This window comes from Acinonyx jubatus, chromosome D1 (assembly GCF_027475565.1).
Source record: "Acinonyx jubatus isolate Ajub_Pintada_27869175 chromosome D1, VMU_Ajub_asm_v1.0, whole genome shotgun sequence".
NCBI classification, from domain to species: Eukaryota; Metazoa; Chordata; class Mammalia; order Carnivora; family Felidae; genus Acinonyx; species Acinonyx jubatus.
The window spans coordinates 95,997,825-96,017,478 of record NC_069390.1 but is presented as its reverse complement, the minus strand read 5'-3'; the positions used below and the strand labels follow the sequence as shown (position 1 = coordinate 96,017,478).

At 51.1% G+C, this 19,654-nt stretch overlaps 1 long non-coding RNA gene across 1 annotated transcript; it reads right to left on the bottom strand.

Annotated features, from left to right (window-relative positions):
* Window positions 1-1,434: 1,434 nt before the first annotated feature.
* On the bottom strand, window positions 1,435-6,993 carry LOC113593145 (uncharacterized). The gene is made up of 3 exons (XR_003413194.2): window positions 6,871-6,993; window positions 6,328-6,525; window positions 1,435-1,934 (listed from the first exon to the last, which is right to left on the bottom strand). It is a non-coding gene; the product is annotated as an uncharacterized LOC113593145 (long non-coding RNA).
* Window positions 6,994-19,654: the final 12,661 nt, after the last annotated feature.

Below are 19,654 nucleotides of genomic sequence, written 5' to 3'. Positions count from 1 at the left end.
TCACTCTCATAAAAAGAGTTAAATCCTGATATGTAGGCTAAATAATACTAAAAACTTCAAAGTTCCAGATACGGTTCGCTGGATAAATGGGGGGGGGGGGGGGTGGAGGGGGCGACCCTGGATTTCCAGAGCATCTCTGAGGGTGGAATTCACTTAGCCTTGGTGAGTCTCCCCTCCGTGCCAGGCCCACGCTCTGAATCTTGAAGGAGGACGAAGAGGAGTTAAAACAAAGAGTGGAAGGTGTTCCAGGCTGAAGGAACTGCTTGTCTAAGGGACCAAGTGAGAGGAAGCATTCTATGCCGGCCAGGGTTAAACACATGGTTAAATTCCAGAATAATCTGGCCGCAGCAGAGGGAGGAAGGACAGCCGTCATCCCAGGGCTGGAGAAGTAAGCTCTAGCCAGATCATGACGTTGTTATGTGGTGGGAGCTTGGGTTTTATCCAGAGGGCACTGGGGAGCCATTGAACAATTTTAAGCAGAGAGGAGACATGATCAGATTCGTCTAGAAATGTGGCGGGGTGGCTTAAGAATGTTAGGTGGCAGAATAGCCTATTGAAAGACTAGCTGTGTCTTGCTTTCTCCATTGCAGGCTCCTTGGTAAAGAATGAAAGGTATTTCCACCCCTCTTCCTCCTCACTCCCTCCCCAGGAGGGGAGCCAAGCCACTGTATCTGTGAGGCCCGGGCTTTCCTTACCCAAAGGGGGAACCGACAATGTTTTTGTGTATCTTAAGGCAAAGGAAGAAGTTGCCAGGCTGGACCGCCTCTTTGCTTTAGAAGGCCTGGGTCCAGCCAGGGAGTATCTGTGCTGAGAAGTGAGGCACTAGACCCAGAGAGGTTTGGGCATGAGTGGGGACTTCCAGACAGTCTGAGAATAGCTGTGAACCCAGGGGAGGGAGGAAATCTCATGGCTACTCTGCTGCCAAGCAGCCTGTCAGTCTCCTCGGCCCAGGCGCTGACGCTCAGGAAGATCCCCGGGCTGATACCGAAGGTGGCCGACCCCTTTGCACTGACGGGAAATACCCAGAGCTAGCTCCGACCTGGGACTCGGGATCCAGGCCCACCACAAAGCACGGTGTGAGATGAAGCCCATCCCAAGGGCTGTCAGGCTTCATCTCCTTCATTGGTAAAATCAGTGCTTTGTGGGGGGCGCCTGGGTGGCTCGGTTGCTGAAGTGTCCGTCTTCGGCTCGGGCCATGATCTCGCGGTTCTTGAGCTCGAGCCCCGCGTCGGGCTCTGTGCCGACAGCTCAGAACCTGGAGCCTGTTTCAGATTCTGTGTCTCCCTCTCTCTCTGTCCCTCCCCCATTCTTGCTCTTTCTCTCTTTCTCAAAAATAAATAAACGTTAAAACAATTTTTTTAAATTAATTTTAATTAAATTAATTAAATTTTATTAATTAATTAATTTAATTAAAAAAAATTTTTTTAAGTGCTTTGGACTCAGCGAGGCGCACGGCTCCTACTGGCCTGCACATTCCGTGAGGTCGAAGGACACCCTTGAGCGGCCAAACGGAGCATAATGCCTTGTCACAGCACAGTGACAGGCACACAGAGCAGCTGGGGAAGTGGCCAGAACCCCTGGAGGTCTTCAAGGAGGGATTCCTTAGAGATGGGGTTTTGGGGCCCGGCATCAGGCCCTGTAGCCGGGGCGCAGGGGTGCTAGAATACCTGGCTCCAGGGGTCCAAAGTTGAGCAGGTGCAGCCGCTCTCAGTGGGGCTGACATCAGCAAGACAGAGGACCAACGTCTCAAAGACCATCTCCAGAGTGCTGAAAAGACCTCCAGGTTTATATAAGGCAAGTACGGGGCAAAGGTCTGTGGGTTCCGTAGGTGGGCAATAAAGGTCAGGTGGATCATTGCCTTGGGGTCTTGCTGCCATGGGGTAGTCATTATTGCTTGAGGGGGTAGTTTCAGCTTCACCCTCAGGGTCTTTTGCCTGAGGTAAGAGAGAAACAGGGAAAGAAGAACTCAGTCGGTTAGAAAGCACAGACCGAGGTCCAAATGGAGGTCGTCAAGTCGTGTTTCAGCCCCTGGCTCGCGCGAAAATCGAGAGCAGCAGCTGCTTTCCCCGCCTCACGTCCAGGCCCTGGCCTGGGTGGAGGACGCCGCCTGGCCCCGGGCAGGGGTCCAAGGGACAGGGTGCCCGCTTGCTGACCGGCCCAGAAAGCAGACCAAGGTTTCCACTCCTCACTCCGCACTCCTAGCCTTTTCTCTGGGGCTGCACACGAGCTTCCTGCTACTCTCAGGGACACCCTCACAATAAAAAGCCCCTTTCAGAGGCTGTGGCTCATTTTCCATTCTCTGTCTCCAACGAATTCTCCTCTCTCTTCCTACTCTATTATCCGCAAGTCTTTGCTTTCCTGATTGCTGAATTCATCTCTCCTGATTGCCTTCCCCGGGGACCGGACTCCCCTTGAGAGAAAAGAGAATGTGTGACCAGTGACCTGATGCCCTGGAGGGTGGGAAGGGAAGCCGTTAATGGCAAGGGAAACATAGCTAACTTTACTGAGCAAACTAAGGGTCAGGTTTACAAGCTCTACACATAGGAGAGTCATTTGAGGGGCTGTTACCCCCATTTTACAGGTGAGGAAACTGAGGCCAAAGAGTACGATCACTTGCCCAAGATCACAAAAGCAGCATGTAGGGAGGGAAAAAATATTTTCCTCTGTCCACCTTGGGTTCTCCAGCTGTGGCCCTGTAATTAGCCTGACCACAGACAGATTAACAACAGAAAACAGAAATGTATTAATGTGTGCTTCATCCCACGTATACGTGGGAGCTCCCAATAGTGAGTAATCCCCCAAGGGGCGGATAGACTTGGACTCCTGTTCCATCTTAGACTACACAAAGGAAAAGGGGGCTTTGGGGCCGGGGTGGCAAGTTGTGGGGAGGTAACCGGAAAAAATGGGGGGTATAGGAGTTGTTTAGTAGGGCTGGGTATGCAGATATAAGTCAGGACCTGTTCCACTAATAAGAGTTGCGAAAAGTCTGGGGCACCTGGGTGGCTCAGTGGGTTAAGCGTCCGACTTCGGCTCAGGTCATGATCCTGTGGTTCACGGGTTCGAGTCCCGCGTCGGGCTCTGTGCTGACAGCTCGGAGCCTGGAGCCAGCTTTGTGGATTCTGTGTTTCCCTCGCTCTCTACCCCTCCCCCGCTCGTACTCTGTCTCTCTCTCTCTCTCTCTCTCTCTTTCTCTCTCAAAAATAAATAAAACATTAAAAAAATTTTTTTTTTAAAGTAGTGAAGAGTCTCCTCTTCCAGGTACAGGAGAGACACTTTTCCAAATGGAAATTTCCTTGATTGATGTCAATTCCCTCTAAAAAGGAAAGCTCGTTCCCTGTTATAGAGCTTTCCCTATACCTGTTGGCTGTCCATGGCCTTTAGCTCTAAACAACCCATGCGCTAAGGAGACATACTTTGGGGGGGGCGTAGTCAAGTAATGTCAGCATTTAAGTCCAAATGTCTTTGGCTTTCTTTGTATTTCCCTTCCCAGTTTCCCCCCCAAACGTTCACTGAGCATCTATTTTGTGCCAAACACCATACTGTGGACCGGAGAGCCAAAGGTGAATGATGCCATGTGCAGCCTTCAGACGCTGTGGTCCAGATGGGGGACAGACCCGGAGACAAAGTGTGGTGAGTGGCATATGGAGGCGTGTGCCATGTCCTACAGGACCTCAGAGCAGGGCAGGCTAAGCAAGGCTTTGTTGGGGCGGGGAGGGCATCCCAGGGGAGTTCCAGAGGATGGGTCCCAGTCTATCAGGCAGAGGTGAAGGTGAGCAGGGGTGAAGGGACCAGGGCACGAAAGCATGGGCTGTCATACCTTTGCACCTGCAGAGCAGGGGATGCTTCCTGCTGGCATCCACGGATGCCAGGATTGCTGTGAAGGTCAGGGTCGTGCCCTTCCTCCCTCTCAGGGCCCCTTTCCAAGGGGCCTGGGTCAGGGACTCTACCCCGAAGCCTGGCTTCCTGGGGGATGGCTCCACCAGTGCCTGAGGCCCTCCCGACAGCCACAGCCCCCTCCCTCAGCCGGATCTTCAGTTTAGCTAAGCTGCTGGGTACCTTTGGGTTCGATACCATCTAATTGGTTGTGGCTAATCCCATATTAACTCTCCTCGCAGAAGCTAGAGGGCCTCTCCCCACCCTCCATCACGTCCCAGCCCCTACAGAAGCTTCTGTTATCATGTTTATGAGCCTCCACCACCACAGACAGGCAAATTTGCATATAAATAACCTGCCAGCACAGAAGGCTGCAAGAGGCACCTGGTAACGACTCTGTTTATTACTCTGGAGAGAGAAGGGGAGCAGGAAGGCCTTGTGCTGGGTGGCCCAGTCGGGATGGTTACATTTCCACCTGCTGATTAGCTGAGAAAGAGTCTGTGACCCTCAACTGCGGAGGAGGAACAAACATAAAGCCTCTCAGTTCCTCCCCTTTGGGAAACCCTATACCAGTCTACGTGTCACCTGAGGCTGTAGGACCCACCTTCGTCACCAAGGCTGGCCCTGCCTGAGCACCGAGTCGGGTAGGCAGGTAAGGCCCTGGGCTCGGTGCAGTTGGATGATGTGATGCAAAAGGGAGATGGGTCGCGCCCTCAAACAACTGTGTGCTGCAGAGGACGTGTCACAGACCTAGCCGGGGACACCGACCAGACAAAAACTTCGAGATGAGGTCTGTACATAGCGTGGTGCAGCCTGAAGGTGCTGGCGGGGGTCTTGTTTTGATATTTGCAGGGGGAGGAGCACGTGGGCTGCTTCTTGAAGAAAACCTAGACCTTGCCTGGGTGGAGACCGGAAGAGGATACATTCCAAGCCAGAAGGAACGAAGTGAGTGAAGGCACTTGAAAATAATGCAAGGCTGAGTGGATTATCTGCGGGGCAGGGGACAGAAAGGAATAGGGAGATAAATTGGAAGAGCAGCAGAAGTTATGCTGGTGGGGGGAGTGGTACATGACTAAGTTGTGACTTCACCTCTTAGACCTCAAAGGTTTTTGAAGACAGGGGTGATGTCAGTTGGTGGGGGGGGGGGGTAGCTCTGCTGGCTAAAGCAGTAGTTGCTAAAACCTCCCCCCAAATGTGGGATGGCCTAACAGTTACCTAAGAAGGCAGGGAGGGATCACCCTTCGCTGGGGTCAGATACCTGTTCACACACCAGCAAAGCTTAATTCAGAATAGACCACGCCCCCTGACACCGGGAACCTGAACATCCATGAGCATCCAGTCTTAGGGGTGAGAGGCACACATTCAAAGCACAGGGAATCTATGATTGGAAAGGCAAAGGGACTGTAGGGGAAGTGAAATAAAAAAAAAAAAATCTCCCAACCCAGAAAACCTCCACCAAGGTAGAGGGAACAGTGTTCTTATCAAATACGCATTAAACCAGAAGGCGATGGGCATCACCGCTTATCACCTACGAGAATTCAAAGACAGAACATTCCTTTGTCAATGTAAATTTTCTTGACAAAAGAGCCATTTATGCTCTGATTTTAGAGGTTTTTCCGCATCTGCTGTTCCTCTGTGGCCTTCCGCTCAAAACAATCCATATGCCAAGGGGCATACTTTGGGGTGGCTTATTCTGATCCCCTTCGGTAGCCAAGTGGCCACAACCCATTATCTACATACATACGCCTTGTTTATACACCATGATCAACGAGAACTCATCCTCATATAAGAGGTGTTGATAGCGCCATTTGTCACACATCCTGTCTTTACCTGGTAACTGGGCGACCATCTGTGTTAGTTTATTGGCTTTATCCAGAGGAAAAACAAACGCAGAATTTGCAACGGGAGGTAGTTTTTTGCAAACGGGAGCAAGGCACCCACCAAAGTTAGGCTCCTACCTTCCCACGGGAACTGAGCGTGATGTGCCCTCTCTCTCTTGATGTTTGCATTTCAAAAAGATGGCTCTCGGGTCTTTGAGGAAATGCCTGAACTCTGGGACCAGCAGGAGACTCATCTAGCCGTTATAAGGATTTCCAAACATTTGAAAAGGACACAGGAAAAAACTCCGAAAGAAAAGGGAGAGGAGGAAGAAGTCTTCTCCTTATTTTCAACCGGGACAATTAAGTCTCTTATTTTAATTCTTGCGCTTCCAGGACAAACAGGTTCCTGAGAGTAGCTGGGTCCTCCTGGGACAAGTACCGACCATATTGCCAGACCTATTGGAATCCCACCTCTGCCTTGTGCCAGCTGGTGGACGAGTCAACTCTCCTCTGCAGGTCGGTTGGCTCACCTTTGAAATGCAGATTAGAATTGCCACCTCCCGGGGTCGTCAGGAATAAATGAGGTACTATGGTAAAGTCACCTGGAGCACATGGGGCATCGTGAAATACTCACCTTTGAAATTACAGTGTATGCTGCCGTGAGGGTTGGAAGGGCAGGATGAAGAGTCGTTCACCAAATCCCAAAGCACCGAACACTAGGGGATTCCTTTAACGCGCACATCAGATGGGTACGGAGCAGATCAAGGGGAACGCTCCTCTGAGCAGCTGGCCATAAATTCAGGGAGCTCATTCCCCGAAGAGATGTCACAGTCTGAAAATATAAATAGGTTAAGGGAGGGTGTAGGTCACTCATGAGTGCCATCTCCAAAGGGGCTGTTAGGGAAGTGGCAGGAGTTGGGGCACGATCCTAACTTTGAGGTTGACAGCTTCTAGGGTAAAGCCTTTCCCATAAAGTGGTCTTGGCAGCTCTGTCACAGGGAAGCTCTGGCCAGACAGATGTATCGCGGGTTCGGACTTAGGATAATTCTATTTCTGTGCTCCGCGACCCACGGGTTCCCCAAATCCCCCAGAACGACAGGCTGCCCTGGCAGTGGCACCGTCCCTGTGGCTCCCTTGCCATTTCTGCCACAAAGCCCGCCGTGGGACACCTGCCCACCTGTGCTCCAGAAGGGCCACGTCCCTTGAGATGGGGGAAGGAGGGCACAACACAGCCACAGTGGTCAAATTTCATGTCCCTCTGCACTCTCCGGCTCCCTACCCCTTGCCTCTGGTGGGGGGGGGGGGGCCTTCTTGTTGCCGTAGCAACTGGATTCCCAGGGAGGCAGCCATCTTGGGACAGTGATGCAGCCCCAAGTTGAAGCTGCTGGAGTTCAGAGGGAGAGAGTGTCCTGTAGGGAAACCACACTCCCTGGCCAGGGTGACCCGCCGCTCTGGGGCTTTTCCCAGCTTGCTTTGGTGAGATCCCACCTTGCCAGCCCCTGGGGAGAGTCTGGAGGCTGAAAAGGAGGAGAAGCCCCCTTCCCCAGCCTCCCATGTTCCCATTGCCCTCTCAGGGAGTCAGAGAGGAGCAAGGATAGGCCCAGCCCAGCGCACTGGGTGGTAAAATCTGATGCCAGGGAGGGTGGTGGGGGAAGGTGGGGGGGGGAGAGGAGCCTGAGTGATGGCAGGAAGTAGATTTTCATCTGGGGTGGCTGCGGGCCAGAGGGGGGGCTGGTGGAGCAGGTGACAGGATCGGGCTGGGTGATGGGGGTGACAGAGCCCACAGGGAGGGCTGGAGCAGAGCTAAGCCAGGCGCTGGCTGGCTCCGGAGGGATTGAAGCAGGAGACAAAGGATTTGCTGCGGAGCCCAGCGCCCTGATGGAGCGAGGGACGCTTTGATGCTGATGATGGAGATAGCCAGTCGGGGAGGGGGGATGAAGCCGGGGCTGATTTAGCACCTTGGCAGGCAGGACTGGCAGGACGCTTGCTCCTGGGACAGAGCCGCGTGGGCTTTGCCCATCCGTCCCCGGCTGAAGGCGCGGTGACAGAGCAGGCCCGGCCGAGGCGCGCAGAGCTGGCCCCGGAATGCAGCCCGCAAGCACATTTCACCCTTGACGTTCAAACCAATTCCAGGGCAGCTTTTCTCCGGAAAAGGAAGCGCAGTTCAAAGAGAACATAATGAATTGGCTGAAATAAATAGCTGATTAGTTGCAGATAACATCAGAAGCTCGAAGAGCGCAGTGGAGCAGCCCTTGGGCCCTGGCAGCCAGCCCCCCGCGCCCCCCCACCCCCCCACTGCTGGATACAGCCTCCCCTCCTCTGGGGGCAGGGCTGCAGGCTCAGCCTGCAAGTGGGTCCCAAGGCCAGCAGTCTCAGACAGCAGTCCTTGGCTGTCTGGACAGCACCCCCATGGCCATCCCCGAGAGGCCTGGCCTGTTAACGGAATAAACAGCACGTGGGGAAAGGCAGTCCGGGCTCTGTAGCTGTCACCTTGGACGCCTTCAATGGCCTTTCTGAAAAAGGAGATAAAGCTCAACTAACGTCTGCCCTGACTGCTCCCAGGGAGCTTTCTAGAGCCAAATGAGAAAGGGTTATGGCACCAACTCTGGCCATTGTGATCTATAAGACACCGCCCTCCATAAGGGAAGTGGGGGCTGTTTTGCTCACCTTTGCACCCCCCGGATTGAACATAATGCCTGGCACCGGTGTTTGTTGAAGGTTGTTGAATAAGTGTGGACCATTCACTACCCCAGTGGCACCCCCAGCCATTCCTAGGTGGACTGGACCCCCCAAACTTGGGGGTCCAGCCTAGGGGCATTCGGTTGTGACGCTGCCTGACGGCCAAGCTCAAACGATATTTGGATTGGCCATCATTCTGAGTCAGTGGAAGAATGGGCAGTTATTTGAAGTTTGATGGAAAGGGCGGGCCATGAGCTAGATTGCCTTCCGTGGTCCAGAAGCCTCACACAGGAGCAGAGCTGGGCTCCTCCCTGCACCCCACGCCCCAGCTGAAACTTCCCTGCTCCTTTTCCTCCCAGTCTTTTGTCAGCTTTCTGATGCAGAAGCAGGGATGGGGAGGGGGACCGGGTCATTTTATGACCTCCGTGTGCTATTCAGTCTGATACTTGGGAGGCCACACAATGTATCAATCATCTTAAGCTGCACACACACTCCACATTAATTATAATTTAGCATAACCGGGAGTTGAGTGAAGTGGCAGTTGACTAGTTGACATGTTTTGTAGACATGCAATCAAATCTTTATTAATTTTGATTTTGCAGTGTTCCTTTGGCTTCAGGGGGCCAATCGGTTCTCTTTTCAGGTACCAGATACTTCTGGAGGGCCTCCACTTCAGAGGACCCGGGCACCCAGGCAGCTGGGGAAAGGAGGTGGTGCCAGGCCACCCTGTGCTTCCCTAGAGAGGGGAGAGGTGGCATGGCCTGTGACTTCGGCATTTTTGTGGGAAGTAGGAGACAGCATCTGTGCCTAGAAACAGTCACCATTTGCTGCGTGACCCCGGGAGAGCTGTGCGATGGTCTGGGCTTTAACTTGGAAGCCCTTTGGAATAGGGTTTTCAGGACTGGAGGCTCCAGGCAGAGGACGATCACCAAGCCTTGTCTCCCCCACATCAGAAGGTGGGACTGAGAGCGTGTGTGGGGGCTCCAGGCACCTGTAAGATTCTTTGCCACCTGGAGAGACACCCTACGGGGGGCATCGGCAGCTGGCACATGAAACCGGGGTCTGTCTAGGCCCCTTTTTGGTCTCCAGTGACCCTCACTGGTCATCTCCTATAATTATTGTCCTGTTTCCTGTCCGTCTGGGGACAAGGGGCCTGGGACAGTGGGGCTCTGGCAATGCTGTGTCATCTTTCTTTCTTTTCTTTCTTTCTTTCTTTCTTCTCTTTAATTTTTTTAAACGTTTATTTATTTTTGAAAGACAAAAACAGAGCACAAGAGGGAGACACAGAATCCGAAGCAGGCTCCAGGCTCTGAGCTGTCAGCACAGAGCCCGATGCGGGGCTCGAACCCACGAACCGTGAGATCGTGACCTGAGCCAAAGGCGGACGCTTAACCGACTGAGCCACCCAGGCGCCCTGCGTCTTCTTTCTGACAACAAATAACGTGTGGCTTTTCCACACTACGACCAATTCTGTACTCTCTGAAACCAACCCTGTGTCCCATAATTCAATCCTATTCTGACGCTAACGACCCAGAGTTAGTGTCAGACCCCCCAGGTCACAGGGCTCAGTCCCACAAGACCACCCCCACTCCAAACACCAGTCACAAGTCCTGACTGACTGGCTGTAAATCATGAGTTCTCACAGCCTCCTCTCAGGTGCAATAATTCCACAGAACGACTCACAGAACTCAGAGAAACACTTTATTTATGTTCACCAGTTTATTAGAAAGGACGCGACCGATGGAAGAGATGCTCAGGGTAAGAAATGAGGGAGGGGTGGGGTGGCAGAGCTCCCCCGCCCTCCCTGCGCACCATATCCCCAGCACATCAGTCTTTTCACCAGCGCGGAAGCTCTCCAAACCCTGTTGGTTAGGGGGTTTTATGGAGGCTCCGTTATGGAGGCATGGTTGATTAAATCAATGGCTGCTGGTAATTGGAACTCAATCTCCAGTCCCTCTCTAGAGTTCCAAACCTCTAACCCAGGCTCAGGCTTTCTGGCCACCAGCCCCCATCCTGAAGCTGTGTAGCTCCCCCCCCCCGCCGCCCCCCCCCCCCCACATTCCAACCCAGCTGGAGTCCTGGCATCAGCACGCAAACGACACTCTTATCACTCAGGAAGATTCCAAGGGCTGGAGGAACTCTTTGCCAGGAACCCCGGACGAAGACCGGACCAGATGTTTTTATTTTATTTTATTTCATATAGTATTTTTTATTATACCACAAGCAACTTGCAGTTACCCTCCAGTCCTCAGCGGGACGACCAAGTGTGGGCTGAGCTTGGGTTTCTCAAACATCCCCCCAAAGCATATCTTTGGGTCACCAGGCAGACCCCCAGGGTTTTTTCCAGTGGGACGTTTTCTAGGGCAGCCCCACCCTGCATATTGTCTAGTTAATCAGGCCCTAAGAGAAAGACCCAGAGAGACAGAAAGGAGGGTAAAGATACTCTCCCATCGCCTTTGAGCCCCTTCCTGGAGGACCTGAGAGCATCCGTCCTCGTTTCCCGGGCTGAGTCTCCATGTCTCGGGAGCAGGACCCGCGCATTCCTTGATAAACAACGCATCTAATCCCAGTTTTTCAGGAGCTCACCTGGTCCAGACTTCACGATAGGGACTTCTCTTCCTCCTCCTCCCACCTGAACATGCAAACACCCCATCTCCCCAGAGGGTAGAGAGGCCAGAACAAACTTCTGGGAGTGTGTGGACAGAGACACGAAAACAAACTTGGCCCCTGGCAATTTTCCTCTCTGGGTTTTATAAACCAGTGCAGTTTCTGAGTGAAATCGGATCCGTGTGGGTCCTGATTCATTTGCGCACTGGGAAAGTGTTTGTGCATGAGAGAGAAGGAGATCCCAGGGGCCCCTTTCAGTTGATTTAACAAATCCCTTTCAAGCTTTTATTTTTTCATTAGGAAGCAGAACTTGCTTGTTCCCAAACCACACACGCACACAAAGGCACATATACACACACCTCACTGGTTTCAAATTCTGTACCTCTCCAGGCCCTTCGGCCTGGAATGTCCCCATGAACCAAGAGTTAGGAGACACTTTTCCATCTCCCTCACTTAGCACCTGCTGAGAAAGGGCCCAAGAAAGAAGTCTAGGAAGAACTTGCAGGAACTGGGTGGAAAGGAGGAGGGTCCCCTCCTGCCCTGGGAAGCCGGTGCCCTTGCAGCCTCCTGTGTCAGAAGGACAGTGGTGGCTCCAGACCCACCTTTCTCCCATCTGGGTTCAACTTCAGCTTGATGGGAGGGTCTTGGGCTAAGAACAAAGACCCAAAGGGGAGGGGGATGGCCTGAGCCATGCCGTTGGTTTCCCATTGTCTCTGCTGGGCAGGACCTTCCAGAAGCACCCACAGCAGCCCTTCACCCACAACACCAGACACAGACTCCAAGGTAAATGGAAGAGAAATGGAGTCCAGGGAGAGCTCAGCTGTGGTCCCAGCTCCCCGGTTACTGGCTTTGTGAACGTGGCCACGTCACTGAACCACTGAGCCTCATTGCCCTGCCTCTGCAACATCTATAATCTGATTACCTTCCAGAAACCAATGAGGATGGGCACGAAGGTACTTTGTAAACTGCCAGGTCCTATGGAAAGGTGAGGTGTTGGAAGTACCTATCTTGGGAGGTGTCAGTTAACGGTCCTATTTGTAAATGTTCTCAGGACAAGGGCTAGGGCGACTTCCCCCAGTCACTGTGTCATAAGTGCCCGGAAAGTCCTTCCTAGCATCCACTTGAGTTGCTTCTGAAGCATCTCACATCTCACGTCATCAGGGGACCTGAGCACGCTGTCTCGTGACAAGTTGTCCCGACTGTCTGTGTGCATGAACTGTGCACATGTCCCCCGGTGGGAGAGTGAGCATGGCCGGGACGGGAGGAGGGCGGGACTCTGGTAGGGTCTCCCCTACCCCTCCCCACTGCTCCCCTCACCGCAGGAAGCAGTGCAGCACCTCCGTTGCCTAACGAACCACAGAGCGAGGTCTCTCTCCTTCCTTCCTCAGAAGGAAAGTCACCTGAGCAGGTTTGGCCGGTTTTCAAATCAGTGGGTGTGAAAACGCACCCAGATCTCAGGTTATGAAGTGGGTCATTTTCATCTGTGCAATTTGTACCCACTGACCTTGTAGCCTCCCCGAAGATGGGGTACCTTCTCACCTCCTCCCTCCAACCTAATCTGCATCTGATTTGCTGGCGTATCTCAGACTCATCTGCACCTTTTGGAGCCATTTCCTTCCACTTAGGAGTAAATGGTGGGGCCAGGGAGCATGCTGATGGGAATGGCACTCACCCAGGGGTGGCCCTTCTTTCTCTCGTGCCTGGCACACAGGGAGGCCCCAGTGCACCGAGCTTTGCAGCCTGCCTCTGTCTGCACCCACAATGCAATCACACAACCTGTCTGTGAGCATAAAAACGGGTTTTCTCTTCTAATGACTCCCTTAACTGAGCTGGTGGCTGCTCTCCCTCAGGTCCCCGTGGGTAAGAGCACTGGAGAAAGACGGCCCCTTGCCTCTGCATCCCTCGGCCCCTCCTCCCCTCCGTCTCTTGGAAGCAGAGGAGCACAGATGGACACATTCCTTGAATGGGCCCAGCGCGGGGAAGACGGGAGAGTACGCTGAGCGACAGGAGGTGGGATGCACGGTCCCCACGGGGCTCCCCCTCCCCTGCCAGCCCCATCTCGGTTCCATTAACCTTGCTCCGCATGTGCTGTGTTAATGGGCTGGGAAGGACGGATCACCCTGCTCGCCTACAGAAAGGAGCAGCTGCTACATGTTGCCAACCTCAACGGTGGCTGGGAGGGCGGGACTCAGGGCCCAGGCGGCCCTGGCTTGTGACCTGGCTCCCCGCTGCACCCCTCACCCCTGCCCCAGGGCGACGTGAAGGGTGAAGGGCAGCCTGATGCTGACAGGCCTGGAGGAAAAGTCCTCCCTTGATCCCCGGAGCCCCTCCTCAACAGCTAGGGAGACTCCATAATGTCAACTTCCTAAGTGCAGTAAAAGGGTCTTTGACGAAGCATCCGTTCTATTAACTCTTCCACTTCCGCCCGCTGGGCCTCGGAATTCACTCATAGGCTTGCGAGGAAGAGGAAGCCGCGAGGCAGGTTTCACGGAAGCAGGAGGACAAGCAATGTGGCAAGTTGAATGTCACAGGCTCGAGTGGTGCAGAGACCCAGCACTGGTGATGCCTCCATGGCTGAGGATGGGCACGAAGGTACTTTGCAAACCGCCAGGTCCTATGGGAAGGTGAGGTGTTGGAAGTACCTGTGTTGGGAGGTGTCAGTTCTATTTGTAAATGTTCTCGGGGAAGGGCAAAGGTGGCTAGAAATCTCCCAGAGATTTCTCCTTGCCACGTTTCACAGGGCTATCCCCGAGCGGGGCTAGTCCCAGTCTTGTGAATCGAGGCAGGATCGCAGCGTCAACGGACAAGGAAAGAATAAAGCCATGGGCATGGGAGGGAGAAGTGAGAAGCCACAGAAGAGAGGGCAGATGAGTCCTTTTGGTGGTAGAGTCTGGAAAGAAGAGAAGTGCTGGCCTTTGGGGGGCCTTGGGGAACCACCCCGGACCTCCCCCCCCCACGTCACCTCGTCTTCCTGCCTAAGCCTCATGCCACAGCTCCTGTCCTGGAATGTTGTCCTGAATATCTTTGCAGTAAATCTCCATGTGCTGGACAGACTCTAGATAAGCTGGGGGAAATAGCCCAGGGTTTCTCCATTTTACCTGATTAAAAATCACATGGGCAGTTTGTTAAACCTACAGATTCCTGGGTTCTTTCCCAGACCAAAGAGCGGGATCTCCAGGCTGGATCAGTACGTGCACTTTTCACCAACACCCAGAGTGGGTCTTACAGCAAGTTTGGGAAACAATGGCTTACTCTCGTCCCCCTTAATTCATCCATGAAAGACGGCTGAGTTAAGTGAGCACAGCCACATTGTTTAAAAAAGAGGGGGAAATGCCCATCTGGGGGTGCAGCCGGGCAAAAAAGGAGGCTGCACAAATTTCTTAGCCCTTCTTTTCCTCCCTAGCCCCAAGGCAGGATATTCTAACAGTTGGAGCAGTCTCCCCGAGGATGGATGTGATATCCGGGCCCCTTCCAGGACCATGAATTAACTGCTGCTGGGTTACCATCTTCAGGGGTAGGCAAGAGGAACATTCCAGTTCTGGAATTTTCTAAGTCCAATCGTCACTACATATCCATTTTCCTCTGCCTCTGTGGTAATAGAGTTTTCAGCTGAACAATATAACAGCCGGAATTCCAGCCTCCCTTTCAGCTTTATGTGGCCACACAACGAAACCGTGGCCAAAGGGATGTGAGTAAAAGTAACGTAGGCAACTTATGGATCAAGGCTGGTAGAAAAGGTACATACCCTGCCCTCCCCTTTCTCCCTTCTGAGGCAGAGCTGGGGCGGGGGGCGGGGCACTTTGGCCCACGTGAAGAGGGGTATAGGAAGTGCCTCCTCTTCCAGGGAAGGTCAGCCTTTTGGTCCTGGTTGGGCGTTCAGCTGATTGGATGAGGTCCACCCACAATAGGAAGAGCAATCTGCTTTCCTCATTCTACCAATGTAAATGCTAACCTCCCCTAAAAGCACAGAAATACTCAGAATAACATTTGACCAAATATTTGGGCACCCCATGGCCCAGTCAAGTTGACGCATAAGATTAACTGTCACCAAGGGCAATGCTGGGGATGCCAGAGCAGCAAAATCAAAAGGGCCTGGCTTTCTCTACCAGCCCTGTGGTAGGAGAGAGAAAGAAACTATTTGGTATAAGCCACTATTATTTTGGATTTTGGTACAACATTACTGCAGCTGATCCTGTATCTTAACTACAGGATCCTAGGGTAACTTTCACCCGAGAGATAGGTTCACCCCAGCTGTCCCACTTTATGGCAGGGCTCAACCGCCCCTAGAAGGTTCCCCCACATCCCTCCTGTCCGTCACATAGGTCCTTTTTCCCAGAGATGGGACATAGGTCCTATGGTTCATAGGTCCTTGTTCCCAGAGATGGGACATCAGAAGAAGGACTTGTTTCCTGTGGGTATATTCAGTAGCATCCCTAGCACATTCTACACTGAGAGTGGATTTTTAATTTTTTTTTTAATGTTTGTTTATTTTTGAGAGACAGAGCATGAGCAGGGGAGGGGCAGAGAGAGAGGGAGACACAGAATCAGAAGCAGGCTCCAGGCTCTGAGCTGTCAGCACAGAGCCCGACGTGGGGCTCGAACTCACGGACTGTGAGATCATGACCTGAGCCGAATTCAGACGCTTAACCGACTGAGCCACTCAGGCGCCCCTTAGAGTGGATTTTTTTTTTTAAAAACCTTTTCTATATTCAACAAAGTTTTTTGCAGTAATAATCATGAAATGAAACAAATAATAATAAAGTACAGAAAAGAAACACAGAGAGTAAAAATGTTCTTATATTGAACTATATATATATTCAATCAGTCCAATAAAAAAATAATAATATTTTAGGTAAATAATTTTCTAGTAATTAATAAGTGAATTTTAATAAAACCCAAACATTTGCAAATGGCTCAATTTAGGCCATACTAAAGCATACCAATGATGTTATATTTTATCTTTCGGAATCATTCTTTACCTTTAAAACAATTAACAATTAATTTTTTTAAAGAATAATACATTTTAATTTTAAAGATATTATTTAAATTAAGCAAAATATTTCATATGTTTAAAAAAAAAAGCATTGCTAAAAGGATCTAGGCCTTTTTTGTCATTGGCATCATCATTGGCTGCAGCAGTGTTGTATTCAACCAACAAGTATCTGTCAAGATATTGGTTCTGTGCCCAGTGTCATTCTAGGCATGGACAATCGGCAGTGAACAGAACAGAAATCCCTGCCTTCCTGGAGCTCAGTCGTAATGGGAGAGACTTAGGCAAACATGGGAGTGAAAACCGCTAGGAAGAAAACTAAGTCAGAGTCAGAAGGTGGATGGTGACAGGGGTGCTGTTCCTACAGGGGTCTGGGAAGTTCTCCGTGAGGAGGGCTGTAGGAGCCTTGGACCCCACTTCCTACCTCCCTAGCTCAGGGCGTCAGGCTCCCTGGAATCCAAGACCACAGGCCCTGAGCTGAGCACCTGTTACTAGGAGGGTGCTGATTCTCCCTCCAAGTGCAACCAGAATGTTACAGGAAGTTAACAGGTGGTCCCATTGATCTCAATGCTCCAAGCCCCCAGCCGCGTGGTGTCGGGAAGGCTGGTCTTTTAGGGAGTCACGGCTATATATAGTCTTGAGACATTTCAGGGAAGTCCCAGGTGGGCACAGGGCCACTCTAGCCTTGTTCTCTGCACCTACCACCCAAGGCCCAGGGCCAGCAGCATCCCTGAGGCATCACTTCTAGGACTCCATTCTACTGTTAGTATCTTGCCACCACCAAGTCCGCTGTTACTGTAGTGAAGCCGTAAGTCAGAGACTGGGAACGCGGCCCATGATTTTGCCAACACCGGGGAAGCCGAAACTCGGTACCGTCGCTCTTGCAAAGTGAAAAGGGAGTAACACAAAGAGTAACACAGCACAAAGCTGTGCACGGAGAGTAACACAAAGAGCACAAAGAGTAACACAAAGTTGGTTCCTAAAACGTTATCCAGTTAGTCAAGCAGCAATCCCACTCCCCTGGACAGAGTCAGGGGAAGGCCTCCACCATGGCTCCCCATCCCTGGTGGCCATGCCAGGGCTCTCCCAGGCCAGAACAGGCGCTACTCCAATGAACCACCCCCTGCTCTTACGCCAATGGCAGCTCTGACTTTGCAAACAAGAATAATATGTCTGATCACTCAGTCGAGGGATGGCACACGGATTGAGTGGCACGAGGATTTCTGAGGTGAGTTCGTTCTGAGTGCCCCCTGTCATTCTCTCGGGTGATCTGCTTTCCTTTGGGTGTCATCCCTCCCAGTGCTCCTTCTAGCCCCCCATCCATCCGACATGTTTGTGTCCATGCTCCAAGAGTCGACAACGTTTGTCTCTTAATCCTATCTTTTGTATGAGAAAGAAAGGAAAATAAGAAAACGTATGTATCTATCAGCTTCGGATTACAAAAGAAACACAGGGCAGATAAACCAGAAAATAATGAGGTTGGTTATCTACAAGAAGGAGGAAGGAATGGGGCTACAGATGGAACATTTGTGTCTACTCAGAGGTTGACTTCATATGTTGAAACCTAATCCCCAGTGGGATGGTATTGGGAGGTGGGGCCTTTGGGAGGTGATGAGGCAATCAGGGTGGAGCCCTCATGAAGGGGACTACACAGCCAAAAGGACCCACAGCTTATGAACCAGGAAGCAAGCTCTCACCAGACCCAAAACCTATTGGTGCCTTGACCTTGGACTTCCAGCCTCCAGAACTGCGAGAAATGAAGTTCTATTGTTTCTAAATCCCCTGGTCCGTGGTATTCTGTTACAGCAGCCTGAGCAGACTGAGACAGATCGGGTGGAAGCATTATGGGAAGAAGTGGTACTTCTCTGAGTGTATCTTTTAAAAAAAAAACTTTTTTTAAATGTTTATTTAGTTTTGAGAGGGAGAGAGAGAGCAAGGGAGGGGCAGAGAGAGAGAGAGAGAGGGAGACACAGACTGAAGCAGGCTCCAGGTTCTGAGTGGTCAGCATAGAGCCTGACAGAGCCTGATGCGGGGCTTGAACCCACAGACCACGAAATCATGACCTGAGCCAAAGTTGGACACTTAACCGACTGAGGCCCCCAGGTGCCCCGAGTGCATCTTTTTTAAAAAAATAGTTTGGGGCACCTGGGGGCTCAGTCAGTTGAGCGTCTGACTTCGGCTCAGGTCATGATCTCAGGTACATGAGTTCGAGCCCTGCGTCGGGCTCTGTGCCGATGGCTTAAAGCCTGGAACCTGCTTCGGATTCTGTGTCTCCCTCTCTCTCTGCCCCTCCCCCACTTGTGCTCTGACTCTCTCTCTCTCTCTCTCAAGAATAAATAGACATTAAGAGAATAATAAAATAAAAATAATTTTGACTTTTGTAACCATGTCAATAATCTACAAATTCCAAAAATGAATTAAAATTCATACAGATGGGAAGAAAGGAAAGAGCGAAACCAGTGAGCCTAATTATATTTCAAGTGAGAATCATAGCTGCACTGAAGGGGGAGGAAAGAGAGAAAGAACTAATCCAAGTAACTTATGAAAATAGTTTTTTACTATTTACCCTTAACCTGGGGCAGGATAGAGTATGTGTGTGTGTTGGGGATGGCAGAGGAGGGGAGCAGGGGAACAAGCACAGACAAATCCCAAGTTCTTTAGAGATTAGTTTACTGTAGTGGAATGAACTACAGGGTTCTCACTAAGGAAAAAAAGCTATACAAATATAAAAGTGGGAAGGCAAGAAGAACCCTGTGTGAAGAGACTTGAATTACAATTCAAGTATTGGTGTGACCTCGTGATTTTACAAATGTGTGCATGTGTATGGATGTTTACATGCATGTGCATAATCCAGGCCGGTGCATATGTGTATGCACATTTGTGTGTGTATTTGTATATTCGTGCACATATTTCCTAGCTCAACCACTGAAAGGGCCAAGAAGCAAAGATACCCCAGTAGCAATGAGCACACCCAGCCCCCAGATCTTGGTCTCTAATACCATTTTCCCTCTAAAAGGAGCCAGGACTTCTCAGAGAAGTGGCTGATTCTAGGACTAGAGCAGAGTAGGGACAAGACAAGCCTAGAACATCTTATGCCACAAAGTAAGGAATTGCTCAAGAAAAAACAACAATAAAAAATGATGGGGTATGTCACAGAACAGAGGAGCCACCATGCTGGGGCCCCCACTGGCCCAAATCTGGACAATTTGGACAACAACAAAATAATGGGCTAGAATAATGAATTATGAACCACTGAAAAAATGGAAATTTATGAGTCCATATCAATAATAGATATTTATTTATTTAGATGATGATAGATAGATAGATAGATAGATAGGCAGATGATAGATAGATGATAGATAGACAATAGTAGATCAGCTCTTGCTTATAGTAGAATGTTGAGGACAAACACATAAATGTAGAGAGAACGTTAGAGCTGGGCGATTAGCATTTTACAACCATTGGTATAGATGGATTGAGTCGGTCAAGAATCATTAGTAGATATTAAATCTAGGAGAAAATTCTGACAAGAAATGGTCTTCTCTTCCCAGACTGCTTACTAGCTGCAAAGGTGGGGGGAAATGATGGTAATTAATAGTGGAGAAATCAGGCAACACATGACTGGATGATCAAAAGTAAGATCACCTGTGAGGAACAAATGGCTGTTATGTGCCTCCAGATGGGA